General features: G+C 44.5%; 1 long non-coding RNA gene across 1 annotated transcript; it reads left to right on the plus strand.

Annotated features, from left to right (window-relative positions):
• Window positions 1–217: 217 nt before the first annotated feature.
• Window positions 218–3298, plus strand: LOC123162806 (uncharacterized). Its single transcript, XR_006481480.1, has 3 exons — window positions 218–1178; window positions 2109–2237; window positions 3215–3298. It is a non-coding gene; the product is annotated as an uncharacterized lncRNA (long non-coding RNA).
• The last annotated feature ends 9102 nt before the right edge of the window (window positions 3299–12400 follow it).

A 12400-nucleotide genomic window follows, 5' to 3' on the forward strand; every position in this document is an offset into this window, starting at 1 on the left:
CGGCGATTTTCCTGCTGACCGCTTTCTCAGTTTCGTTTTGCTTTATCTGGCCTAGAGTCAAGCGGTTGTGCTCTTTGTTCAGCGTTTCTCCTCCTCTAGTGATATTTCGTTTGTTCTCTCAAAGGATCCCGTCCAATCTCCTCTCGCCGCTTCACCGCTGTTTTGCTCCTATAAAATGCTTCCCTCCGATCGAGTCCCCCAATCCACGCCCGTCTTCCTTGCCCACCTCCCGGCTACGCCCATGCCCGTCATCTCGGCCACCTCCCGGCGCCCCTGTCCCCACGGCCGCGACGTCCCCCGTCCTACCTCGCGCCGTCCCTCCATCTCCCATGTGCGCAACCAAACTGGTGCCGCACGCATCTGCCCCACGTCCTTCCGGGCCGGCTGCTCCACCCGCCTCCAGCTAGCTACTCCAACCACGGCGCGGCGGCCGGATCCAATCTATATGGCATGATGGCGACCAAATCGATGACGGGAAAGAGACCCAGTGGTTCCCGCCGTCTCAACTAGGCATGTCTCTTCCCCTCATCCCCTCTCACGAGCACCTCGATGTTGTCTCACGGATCCAGCCCCTTCACAGCCGCCGGCCACCTGCAGCAATCCCAGGATTGACGGCGTCTCGCAGACTGCCGCACAGTCCTGCTCCAGTGGCCTCGAGCTGCAGCTCTGGCACATGGTACAGGACGCGTCGCTGCTATTCCCATGCGGATCCACTGAGTTGACGATGTTGAATCAGCTGTGGCTTCCGGACCATTCATGGAGTTATGAAGGGCGTCCCCTTCCATCGTGGAGATGGTTTCAGTTACGCTACAAGGGATTTCATTTCTTCCTGAAAAATTCTGCCAGTCCTTCCTGATTTGCACGTGTTAATGTAACGGTTGAAGATAAGTTCTCTCTCATCATCCATTGTGTAGGTTTAAGGACATACATAGGACATGGCAGTTCTCTAATGAGTAGCTAACTGATCGCATTTTTTTCTCGGTGCTCTTTTTTCCAGTTAGTAACATACTGTCAGTGATCATTTGATGTTGATATTTCAACCTCGCCCTTAATTTATCCCTTTGATTCTCTCTTCCAGTGTATGATCTTCAGTGAGTCCTACTAGAATGGAAGACGCTGCAATAATGTGTGAGTAATGGATGTTAGTTGCCTTTCTGAGAAACCACAGAAGCTCTCAGGTAAAAAATACACGCAAGATGATTATTTTAAAGTGCTGATGCACCTTGCAATACATGTACTCCTATCGGTTTTGTATTCATCCACTACGGATTATAACTATTTACTTGTTGTTCCCGTTTATATATAGTAATATAGGAGTGTGTTTTCCGAGTCGGGTTTTCTGACAACTATAGACTGTGGGACATGATAGGATATTTTTTTCTGCATTTGTGAAGGACCAAAATGTCGATTGACTATAGGAATTTAGATTATTTATGTTCTCTTCAATACTACATGTACTATCTCTGCTTACTGACATTTTTCTTTCGCCATCAATAGTAGCATTGAAAATCGATGAAATTCATCTGTTCACATGTTCAGTTAGCTTGCCTTGATTTCTTCTCTCTGATCAAGTAGAAATACAAATGGAAAAATTCGAAGGGTATTCAGAAAAACATAAATCTCGTCAACAATACTTTGTCTACCCACTTCTCTTTCAGGAATATATTTATGCATTTGACCACGATTATGGATTAAATGGTTCTGAACCTGTGGAAATAGTTGTTAGTTGTAATAACAAGAATTTAGTTCACTACTTGTGAAACGTTTAATTATTATGGTTTAGTACGGTATGGCTTTGTTATTGCTCATTTTATTGACCGATGTATGGTTGGTTGTTACCATCTTAAACCCATATTTTGAGACCTTGGAGAAAAGGAGGGCAACAAAGTTTTAGTTTTGGGATGTTGATATCATATAGTGAGCATGCTGCATGTTGTCATAATGTGTAATTGGATGTTAAGCTAATAACTTGATAGATGAAATTTAGTCGATCTTGCTGTATAAATTCTAGCATGGTTCAGACTGATAGCTGAAATTTTAGTCTATCTTGCACTATAAATTCTGGCAAATGCAGTTGATCTTGCCCTATAATTTCTGGCATAGTGCAGACCAGGCTGCAGGAGAAAATGACTTGCCATACTGACACCATACAACACCATGACGATGGCCGATGGACACCAATATGTTCAAAAACTCAACAGTGCTATCTTGCATTTGTACGAGCATCTGTGCATTAGGTAAACATCCCTTTTTATTCTTACTTGCCTTGCTTGATATGAACAACAGCAGATCGTTGTCCCCATGCCAAACCATGTGCTGCTACAAGCCGTGGGCCTCTCTCTCTCTCTCTCTCTCTCTCTCTCTCTCTCTCTCTCTCTGTGTGTGTGTGTGTGTGTGTGTGTGTGTAGAGAGAGGTTGCTTTATGTCTTTCACGGTGAGGTTTACTTGAGTGCGATGACACAAGGTTAGGAGGAGTTTTAACTGTAAGTGTTCTCCTAATTCCTTCATTATCTACAAGAAGGCTACTTAGTATAACTATAACTGCTCTTCAGGCAGTTAGTTCTGCGACTATTACTGTGTGTGCCACCTCAATCCCATATTCCTATTAGAACAAGGTGTCTTATACAGAACTTCAACACTATAACACCTTGAGGTATTATGACATGTCGCAATAATTAGCAAGTTCTTTTTTGTGGTTAGGATGTACTGCTATATAGCTTGGTCGTTTTATTTAGCATAGTTGAGAAACGATAGAAGGGTAGAATGGACTGTTTGACATAGGTATGACTATAGCAGATAAATAAATGGGCATTTTAATACTATCCCACTGATAAAGAGTTCACTAACCAACTGAATATACTGAGCGGTTGTGTGTGATACCTGTTGTCGACATGGTAACATGATAATCAGATGCAACCACAATGGTAACACTAAACTTGAATATGACAATGGTAACACTAAATTTGAATATGCCATTGAGGAGAAGCACTCCACTGTTGATGGTATGCTGTTAATTTGTTAGCTTCTTAGATTTTCTGGACAGTGATGTGATGTGTTCCCTTTGGTTTTTGTTGGATCCTAACATACACAAGCATGTCTGTAGCAAATCTTTATGCTATCAAACTCTTAAGTTCAATTTGTAAATCTGCTAATTAAATTTTTATTCAATTAAGTAAATGGATTTCTTACAGATCGTATCATGTTTGGTTTGTAGGTTGGAAACTTCAAGTCTTAAGTTTGTTAATGAGAGCAATGCAAAATTCTAAAGGGTCTGATGTGTAAGCGAAACAGGTGTATGTCTATCCGTCCGCTGGAAAACCATATTTAGGTGTTGTAGAAGCTCTAAATAATTAGTTTTTCTTGCTTTCAAGGTGCCATTTTATTTCAGGATTCGCTGAAGTAATCAAGTAATGTGGAGCAGTTGCTCATTCAAATTTTATATTTTCATAATCATTACCCTTCCTTGTTAGTGTTGTACTACCTCTGTAGATAAATGTGAGACTAACGTCCTACTTTTCTTTACAGAGGGAGTACTTTTTTTGGAGTATTAATTTCTGTCATTCTGATGTATTGTCATTCTTGCCTCTTTCTTTGGTTACTATTTTTTCTGATAATCGCTGTTTGAATTAGATTTTTTAAGTTATATCGTGGACCTTTTCTTATGTCCAATTAGTTCTGATTTGGCAAAAACCAAATTGCCAAGTGTTGACAATTGGCACACTGCAATGTTGCTTACAGTGATTGTTGAACGTTAACTCGAGGTATCCTGCGTGGTTTGGACTTTGTGATGCTAATTATCCCTCATACCAGTTGATATGCCTTTAAAGTTGAAACCATAAAAAATGTAGTGCACATTGATTTTCTTCGTGATACTTCACATCCCTTTGTTTTGGTGGTAGTACATTGTAGCCTGTAGAAGTACGAGCTTTATTTTGCATGATTCATGTTTTTATAGTTCCATACATGGTTATCTAATAAGCTAGCCAAAGTTAGGTGATGGTGTTATCCAATTTATACATCTTCACAAATGCTGCTTAGCTAAAATTTCCTTATTGTTCAAGAATAACAGGTGTTCAAGCAATATGACAACGAATCTGATTTGTACTAGTGGGTGAGAGCCTGGTTATTGATACAATGCAACTTTACTGTGAACAAAAATGTTCCTTGAAAGTTGGTTGACACTTCTGGATATTGATACAATGCAACTCTGCTGTATGGGAATTGCATATTAATTAGGTCTTTTTACTATACTGCATATATACACTTAGTGACACTTCCTTGAAACTGAAGGAAATATTCTTTATATTGTAGCTCATGTTGATTTTTGTATGTAACAGTACTTGGACTGTATGGCCTTTCTCTGATTTATGTTTACGTTTCAAGGCCACATGGCAGACTTTCTTGCTTAACATCGATAGTACTTCCTCTATAACGTAATATACGATGTTTTTTGACATTGTCATGGACTCTAAAACGTCTTACAAAAAGTTATGGATGGAGGAGAAGGATGCTACTTCTGTTAATCCCCAGTTTATTTCTTCAGATTACCATGATGCTATTGTATTATCCAGCCTTGTGTTATTTGCACATCCCTTCTCCATGCCCAGTAAAATCAGTCACATTTTCAAGAAAATGAGGGAAATATGCTTTTAATTGCAACTCATGCCAATGGACTTTGCAGTGAAGTGCCACAGGTTGGGTGAGTTTGAAAAAAAAAGTACCAGAGTATTTGGAAGTTGGTCTTGCCATATTTTTTGAGACATGCCTACTTGTTTGGAAAAACCTACTTTCTCAGGATATATATCACCATCCAGGATAGGTTTATTTTCTGTTGTCTTCTCGCTGAAGAATAGTGGAGATGCATGACTAGCTTGATGCTTCACATATTTAAGGAGCAACAGTTGGTTTCATTGTGTGAAAGACAGTGGAAGTTAAGTTCTGTTGGTACTGGTTGTCTCTTTCCATGGATATGACTGCAAACTGAATTCAACATGTACACGAGTCTTCCTTTTACCACGTATGCAATTTCAACATAAAGTACCGATTTCATCATGGGCACACATCCAGCGAGCAGTTGAACAAGGATGCTATGATCTACCGAAGAATCTGCCCTTTGTCAACTATTTTCATTCAATAAAGATTCCAGGATCCGTATCAATATGATTTTATACATACACCATAACATGAAAATAAAATAAAATGATCAAGCAAAAACTGAATAACTAATCAAATAATTATATATAAAGTTCAATATTGTTTTTCGCAAAACGTATCAACAGGCACGACATGTCGCCGTGCGGGCTATGCTAGTATTTTCCAAGATCCGGTTGACTCTCTGCTTCAGGGGAGGAAAGTGGCCCCTTTTTGAATTTTTGCTTAAACTATGAACCGCCGTGTCTGCCAATTCAGATTGGAAACAACTCTTTGGATTTGATTTTGGTCTATCTTCAGAGATGGACACATCTATTTCGGCGAGTCTCCGTTGATTCTGCAGAAAACGCCAGGCAAGGAACGATGGCGACGTTAGGTCCCCGGGCCGTACGAAAATAACCTCTTCATGATCTTTTAACTAAACAACACGCGGACGCTGTTCGGCCGGCTCATGGCGTTCCTCGATGGAAATCCAGTCGGTTTCGCCGACGTGCAACTGCTTAAAAAATCGATCTAGGTTTCGATTGGATCGCGTGTCGATCTTGTCAACTCACCAATTTTGCAGCGACGCACCTGATGTAACCCTAATCTCTTGAACTCTTCTTTGTCCAACTGATCGCGAGATTCTCGATCCCTGAGAGAGATCCCTCCAAGAACTCAACACCACCGTGCGCAGGCCCCATGGTGGGCGCCAACTGTCATGGATTTGTCACAGCAGATGTCCTAGTGTGAGGACTCAGTCGTGAGGTCAACGCAACTAGGTAGTAGCTTGAGAGGGGTTGGTCGGAACCGGGAGACGCGAGGTTTTACTCAGATTCGGCCGGAGGTAAAAGCCTACATCCTGCTTCATTGATATTGATCATGGTGATGCTCATGATTACAAGGGTGCTCTTTTGCTACCTCTATCTCGAGAGCTATTGACTTGTCTGTCTCAACTTGTGAAAAATTGTCCCTCTTGGGGTGCCCTGTCCCTCCTTATATAAGTTGGAGGGGAGGGTTACATGTGGAACTAGGACTAATCTATTACAAGTGGAATCATAGTCTTGCTTCCTTTGTAAGGGGAAAAAACTCCTTATGCCTTTCTTTTTAAGCCGGCCTACCATAACATGAGCCGCCATCTGGGCCACCGGGTCTTGTCGCTCCTCTGACCTGCCTGTCAGGTCATCAATGAGTCACCAGGCCCGGCCGGGTCATCAGTGAGTGGAGAGATCTGGGCGGGTCACTTAGTGAGTCGCCAAGTTAGGGCAGGTCACTAGTAAGTCGCCAAGTCCAGCCGGGTCATACTTCCGGCCCGATCATACCGTGGGCCGGCCTACCATAACATGAGCCGCCATCTGGGCCACCGGGTGTTGTCGCTCCTCTGACCTGCCTGTCGGGTCATCAATGAGTCACCAGGCCCGGCCGGGTCATCAGTGAGTGGAGAGATCTGGGCGGGTCACTTAGTGAGTCGCCAAGTCAGGGCAGGTCACTAGTAAGTCACCAAGTCCAGCCGGGTCATACTTCCGGCCCGATCATACCGTGGGGTATATCCCCGACACTACCTCTTTCGGTGCTATGCATCTCCTAGATAGATCTTGCATGAGCGTAGGAATTTTTTTGAAATTGCATGCTATGTTCCCCAACTGTGGCATCCGAGTCAGGTCTATGCATAGATGATATGCACGAGTAGAACACAAAGAGTTGTGGGCGGTGATTGTCATACTGCTTACCACCAATGTCTTATTTTGATTCGGCGGTATTGTTGGATGAAGCGGCCCGGACCAACCTTACATGACCACGTTCATGAGACCGATTCCACCGACACACATGCATTGCATAAAGGTGGTTGGTGGGTGTCTGTTTCTCCTACTTTAGTTGGATCGAATTTGACTGCGGCCGGTCCTTGTTGAAGGTTAAAGTAGCAAACTTGATAAATCACTGATACGTCTCCAACGTATCTATAATTCTTGATTGTTCCATGCTATTATATTATCCATCTTGGATGTTTTATATGCTATTTTATATGATTTTTGGGACTAACCTATTAACCTAGAGCCTGGTGCCAGTTTCTGTTTTTTTCTTATTTTTTATTTTTATAGAAAAGGAATATCAACGGAGTCCAATTGACCTGAAAATTTACGGAGATTATATTTGGGCAAGAAGAAGCCCACGAAGCATCGGAGATGGACCAAAAGAGTCCCGAGGCCACCACGCGGGTGGAGGGCACGCCCTACCCCCCAGGGCGCGCCCCCTACCTCATGGCTGCCTCATGGACCCCCCCTGACTTGTTCCCGGCGCCGACACCTCTTATATATCCCCAAACTTCCAGAACAGAACCTAGATCGGGAGTTCCGCCGCTGCAAGCCTCTGTAGCCACAAAAAACCAATCGGGGCCCTGTTCCAGCACCCTGCCGGAGGGGGGAATCATCACCGGTGGCCATCTTCATCATCCCGATGCTCTCCATGACGAGGAAGGAGTAGTTCACCCTCGGGGCTGAGGGTATGTACCAATAGCTATGTGTTTGATCTCTCCCTCACGTGTTCTTTATTTGGCACGATGTTGATTAAATAAGAAGTAATGGCTGTTTTTGTAAAAGAGCATGCCACGTCAGCCCCTTACACACGGGTCCCAGCAGTCAGATACACCGTCAATACGCGTTTATACGTGGCTTAGACCGTTTTGTAACACTTAGGCTTAGAGTTGGTACTGCATGGCGAAAAAACGACTAATGGTATTGATTCATTACGACGTGCCGAAGTGTGGTACTGTCTTGCAATTAACTCCCATCGTTGGGCCTGCACCCTTGACCAGTCAACAGAAACAGGCGGCTGGAGGCGGCTTAAGGAGTCGCGGGAACGTGGCTTCGAGGTCGGCAACAGCTTGGAAGCAGCACGGGGCCGAGGCGGCTTGGTAGTGGTGGTCGGCGTCTCAGAACGTGGCCGCGCGGGTTGTCGCAGACTTGGTTGACCCTCCACCACTAAAGTCGTAGCCAGTTTTCCGGGTCGTGGGATTTTTTCTTCCTTGAGGCACCCGGCCGCAGCGGTTTGAGGAAATAGGCAGAGCACAGGGTCGGGGATGCCTGCGGCAAGGCGGCTCTCAACACGGCGCGAGGTGGCAGTGGTTGAGAAGGCCCTCGGCGAGGTGGAGTCACGCGGGTCGCGGCAGCGGCGGCTCAGCGCGTGTCGGTAGTGGCGGCTCAGCGCGTGTCGCCAGCGGCGGCTCAGTGCGAGGGATTAGAGGGCCCTAGTGAAACAGAGGCGAGCCGTACGGCTGTACGTACGCGTGCATAGAGCATAGTAGAGTGGAGCTCGCGGCTAGGCCACGGGCATCAAGGAGACCCCCGGCGAGAAGAGGTGCCGCGGCAAACCGGCTCGGGATGCGGTGACAAGACGAAGCGGAAACTGCCCGCGGTGGTAGAAGCGTCGCACCGCTCGCGTCAGGGCAGTTCTGCACCGCTCACGTCAGGGCAGTTCAGCACCGCAGAGGAGGAGAAGCGGTGATGATGACTCCAACAAAGAAAAACTGCGGCCATTGAAAGCGGCAGCAGCCGGAGCCGATGCAAGATTATGTAACGGAGGAGTCCGGCGGCTCGAGCACGAGGCCGAGGCAGCTTGAGGCAGCAGGTGGCCAGAGCTATGGGCGTCGGCGGCTTGGAGCATAAGCCGGGGCGCTCGGCGACCAAGACGACGGCTGACTTGAAGCTGTACGCGGAGCTAGGCCGTTGGGGCGAGCCAACAGAGGTGGAGGTGGCCAGCCCGATGGTAGGCGGTCAACGAGGCACCGGGGGGTCGAGGCTGCGCTGGGGGCACAGCAGCCCGGGTCGCGCTCGGAGCTGTGGCGATGGAAGTAACCAAGGCGCGGTCGGGACTTGATGAGGTAGTTGGCTTTTCTTTCCATTCTAAATATACTAAACCTAGCCAAGTTTGATTTACCTGGGTTTTTTGACTTTTTTCTATCAGTGAAAATCGGTCCAATGGGCAGCCACCACGTCAATTAGTGGGGGACATGGTGGGGTACGTTTCTGGGTGCGCTCGGCGATTTTCCTGCTGACCGCTTTCTCAGTTTCATTTTGCTTTATCTGGCCTAGAGTCAAGCGGTTGTGCTCTTTGTTCAGCGTTTCTCCTCCTCTAGTGATATTTCGTTTGTTCTCTCGAAGGATCCCGTCCAATCTCCTCTCGCCGCTTCACCGCTGTTTTGCTCCTATAAAATGCTTCCCTCCGATCGAGTCCCCCAATCCACGCCCGTCTTCCTTGCCCACCTCCCGGCTACGCCCATGCCCGTCATCTCGGCCACCTCCCGGCGCCCCTGTCCCCACGGCCGCGACGTCCCCCGTCCTACCTCGCGCCGTCCCTCCATCTCCCATGTGCGCAACCAAACTGGTGCCGCAAGCAAATGCCGCACGTCCTTCCGGGCAGGCTGCTCCACCCGCCTCCAGCTAGCTACTCCAACCACGGCGCGGCGGCCGGATCCAGTCTATATGGCATGATGGCGACCAAATCCATGACGGGAAAGAGACCCAGTGGTTCCCGCTGTCTCAACTAGGCATGTCTCTTCCCCTCATCCCCTCTCACGAGCACCTCGATGTTGTCTCACGGATCCAGCCCCTTCACAGCCGCCGGCCACCTGCAGCAACCCCAGGATTGACGGCGTCTCCCAGACAGCCGCACAGTCCTGCCCCGGTGGCCTCGAGCTGCAGCTCTGGCACATGGTACAGGACGCGTCGCTGCTATTCCCATGCGGATCCACTGAGTTGACGATGTTGAATCAGCTGTGGCTTCCGGACCATTCATGGAGTTATGAAGGGCGTCCCCTTCCATTGTGGAGATGGTTTCAGTTACGCTACAAGGGATTTCATTTCTTCCTGAAAAATTCTGCCAGTCCTTCCTGATTTGCACGTGTTAATGTAACGGTTGAACATCAGTTCTCTCTCATCATCCATTGTGTAGGTTTAAGGACATACATAGAACATGGCAGTTCTCTAATGAGTAGCTAACTGATCGCATTTTTTTCTCGGTGCTCTTTTTTCCAGTTAGTAACATACTGTCAGTGATCATTTGATGTTGATATTTCAACCTCGCCCTTAATTTATCCCTTTGATTCTCTCTTCCAGTGTATGATCTTCAGTGAGTCCTACTAGAATGGAAGACGCTGCAATAATGTCTGAGTAATGGATGTTAGTTGCCTTTCTGAGAAACCACAGAAGCTCTCAGGTAAAAAATACACGCAAGATGATTATTTTAAAGTGCTGATGCACCTTGCAATACATGTACTCCTATCGGTTTTGTATTCATCCACTATGGATTATAACTATTTACTTGTTGTTCCCGTTTATATATAGTAATATAGGAGTGTGTTTTCCGAGTCGGGTTTTCTGACAACTATAGGCTGTGGGACATGATAGGATATTTTTTTTCTGCATTTGTGAAGGACCAAAATGTCGATTGACTATAGGAATTTAGATTATTTATGTTTCTCTTCAATACTACATGTACTATCTCTGCTTACTGACATTTTTCTTTCGCCATCAATAGTAGCATTGAAAATCAATGAAATTCATCTGTTCACATGTTCACTTAGCTTGCCTTGATTTCTTCTCTCTGATCAAGTAGAAATACAAATGGAAAAATTCGAAGGGTATTCAGAAAAACATAAATCTCGTCAAAAATACTTTGTCTACCCACTTCTCTTTCAGGAATATATTTATGCATTTGACCACGATTATGGTTTTATGGAAGTAACCAAGGCGCGGTCGGGACTTGATGAGGTAGTTGGCTTTTCTTTCCATTCTAAATCTATATCTATATCTATACCTACTAATAAAGCAAGGTGCGTTTCTCCGATTTTTTTCATCCGTTCACCGCCAAAAGATTATTATTTTTCTATCCGAGGTGATACTAAACTTTCTATGTTCGTCTATTAGCAAAGGAAAAGCAATTTGTGTAGAATTTCGTACATGGGCCGCGCGCACTATGGCCCCGTAAAGTCAACCCAGTTTTTCCTGCCCATGTAGCAACAAAAAGTCATATTTCCCGCACAAGGCGGTAAATACTTTCAGGAACGCACAGGGAGCCCAAAACTCAGCGGCCCATTTATGCTTGTGTTCTGTTTCCATTTTTCTTTTTCTATTTCGTTCTATTTTGTTTCCTATTTATTTTTTATTTTTCCATTCTAAGTCTATTTTCTACTTTTTTTTCTGCAATTCAAGATTTTCAAAAAATGTTCGCAATTTCATTTTTATTCAAAAATCATAAACTTTTATGAATTACATAAATGTGTTCCTATTCTAAAAAATGTTTGGATTTTTTTGTTGTGCCAATAAAATTTCAAAATTTTAAAAATATTCCCATTTGTTAAAAAATGACTAAATTTCTCTAAAAAGTTAATATTCAGAAAAATGAATTTTAAAAATGTTCCAAATCCGGAAAATATTTTTGTTTTCGCGATATGTTCAAAAATTGAAAATAATGTTTGCATTAAAGAAAAAAAAATACTGAAACTCTTCTGAATCTTCAAAACATGTTCCTATTTTTAAAAATTGTTCACAACTTATAAAATGTTCGTAGTTTTATAAAAGGTTCATGTTTTTAAGAAATGTTTGTGAATTTCAGGAAATGTTCAATTCAAATTTGTTGTTCCTGCTTTTTCCAAAAATGTATGGAATTTTCAAAAAAATAAACAATTGTTTGTAATTTGAAAAATGTTCACGTTGCCATGTATATTTGGCAGTACATAGTTATCTGTTTTTGAAAATTTCAAAAAATTAAATAAAAATGCTTCGACATTGCATTATATTCTTAAATATTCACGCTGACCATTGATTACCAGGGCGCTTTTGTTTGAGTGGCTAGCAACATATGGTCTGGTCTTTGAGGTCGTGAGTTCGATCACTCCCATATCGGGCCTGCTCCGCATCCGGCACATCGAGCTAAATCGGCTTGTTCAAAATAAAGGACACCATAACTTATTGACTTCCATGTGCCAATAAAAGAGCTTTAAGGTGCGTTTCTCCGATTTTTTCATCCGTTCACCACCAAAAGATTATGACTTTTCTATCCGAGGTGGTCCTAAACTTTCTATGTTCGTCTATTAGCAAAGGAAAAGCAATTTGTGCAGAATTTCGTACATGGGCCGCGCACTATGGCCCCATAATGTCAGCCCAGTTTTTCCTGCCCATGTAGCAATAAATAGTCCTATTTCCCGCACAAGGCGGTAAATAGTTTCAGGTACGCACAAGGAGGCCGAAGCTCAGAGGCCCATTTATCCTTGTGT

This window comes from Triticum aestivum, chromosome 7B (assembly GCF_018294505.1).
Source record: "Triticum aestivum cultivar Chinese Spring chromosome 7B, IWGSC CS RefSeq v2.1, whole genome shotgun sequence".
In the NCBI taxonomy this organism is placed as follows: domain Eukaryota; kingdom Viridiplantae; phylum Streptophyta; class Magnoliopsida; order Poales; family Poaceae; genus Triticum; species Triticum aestivum.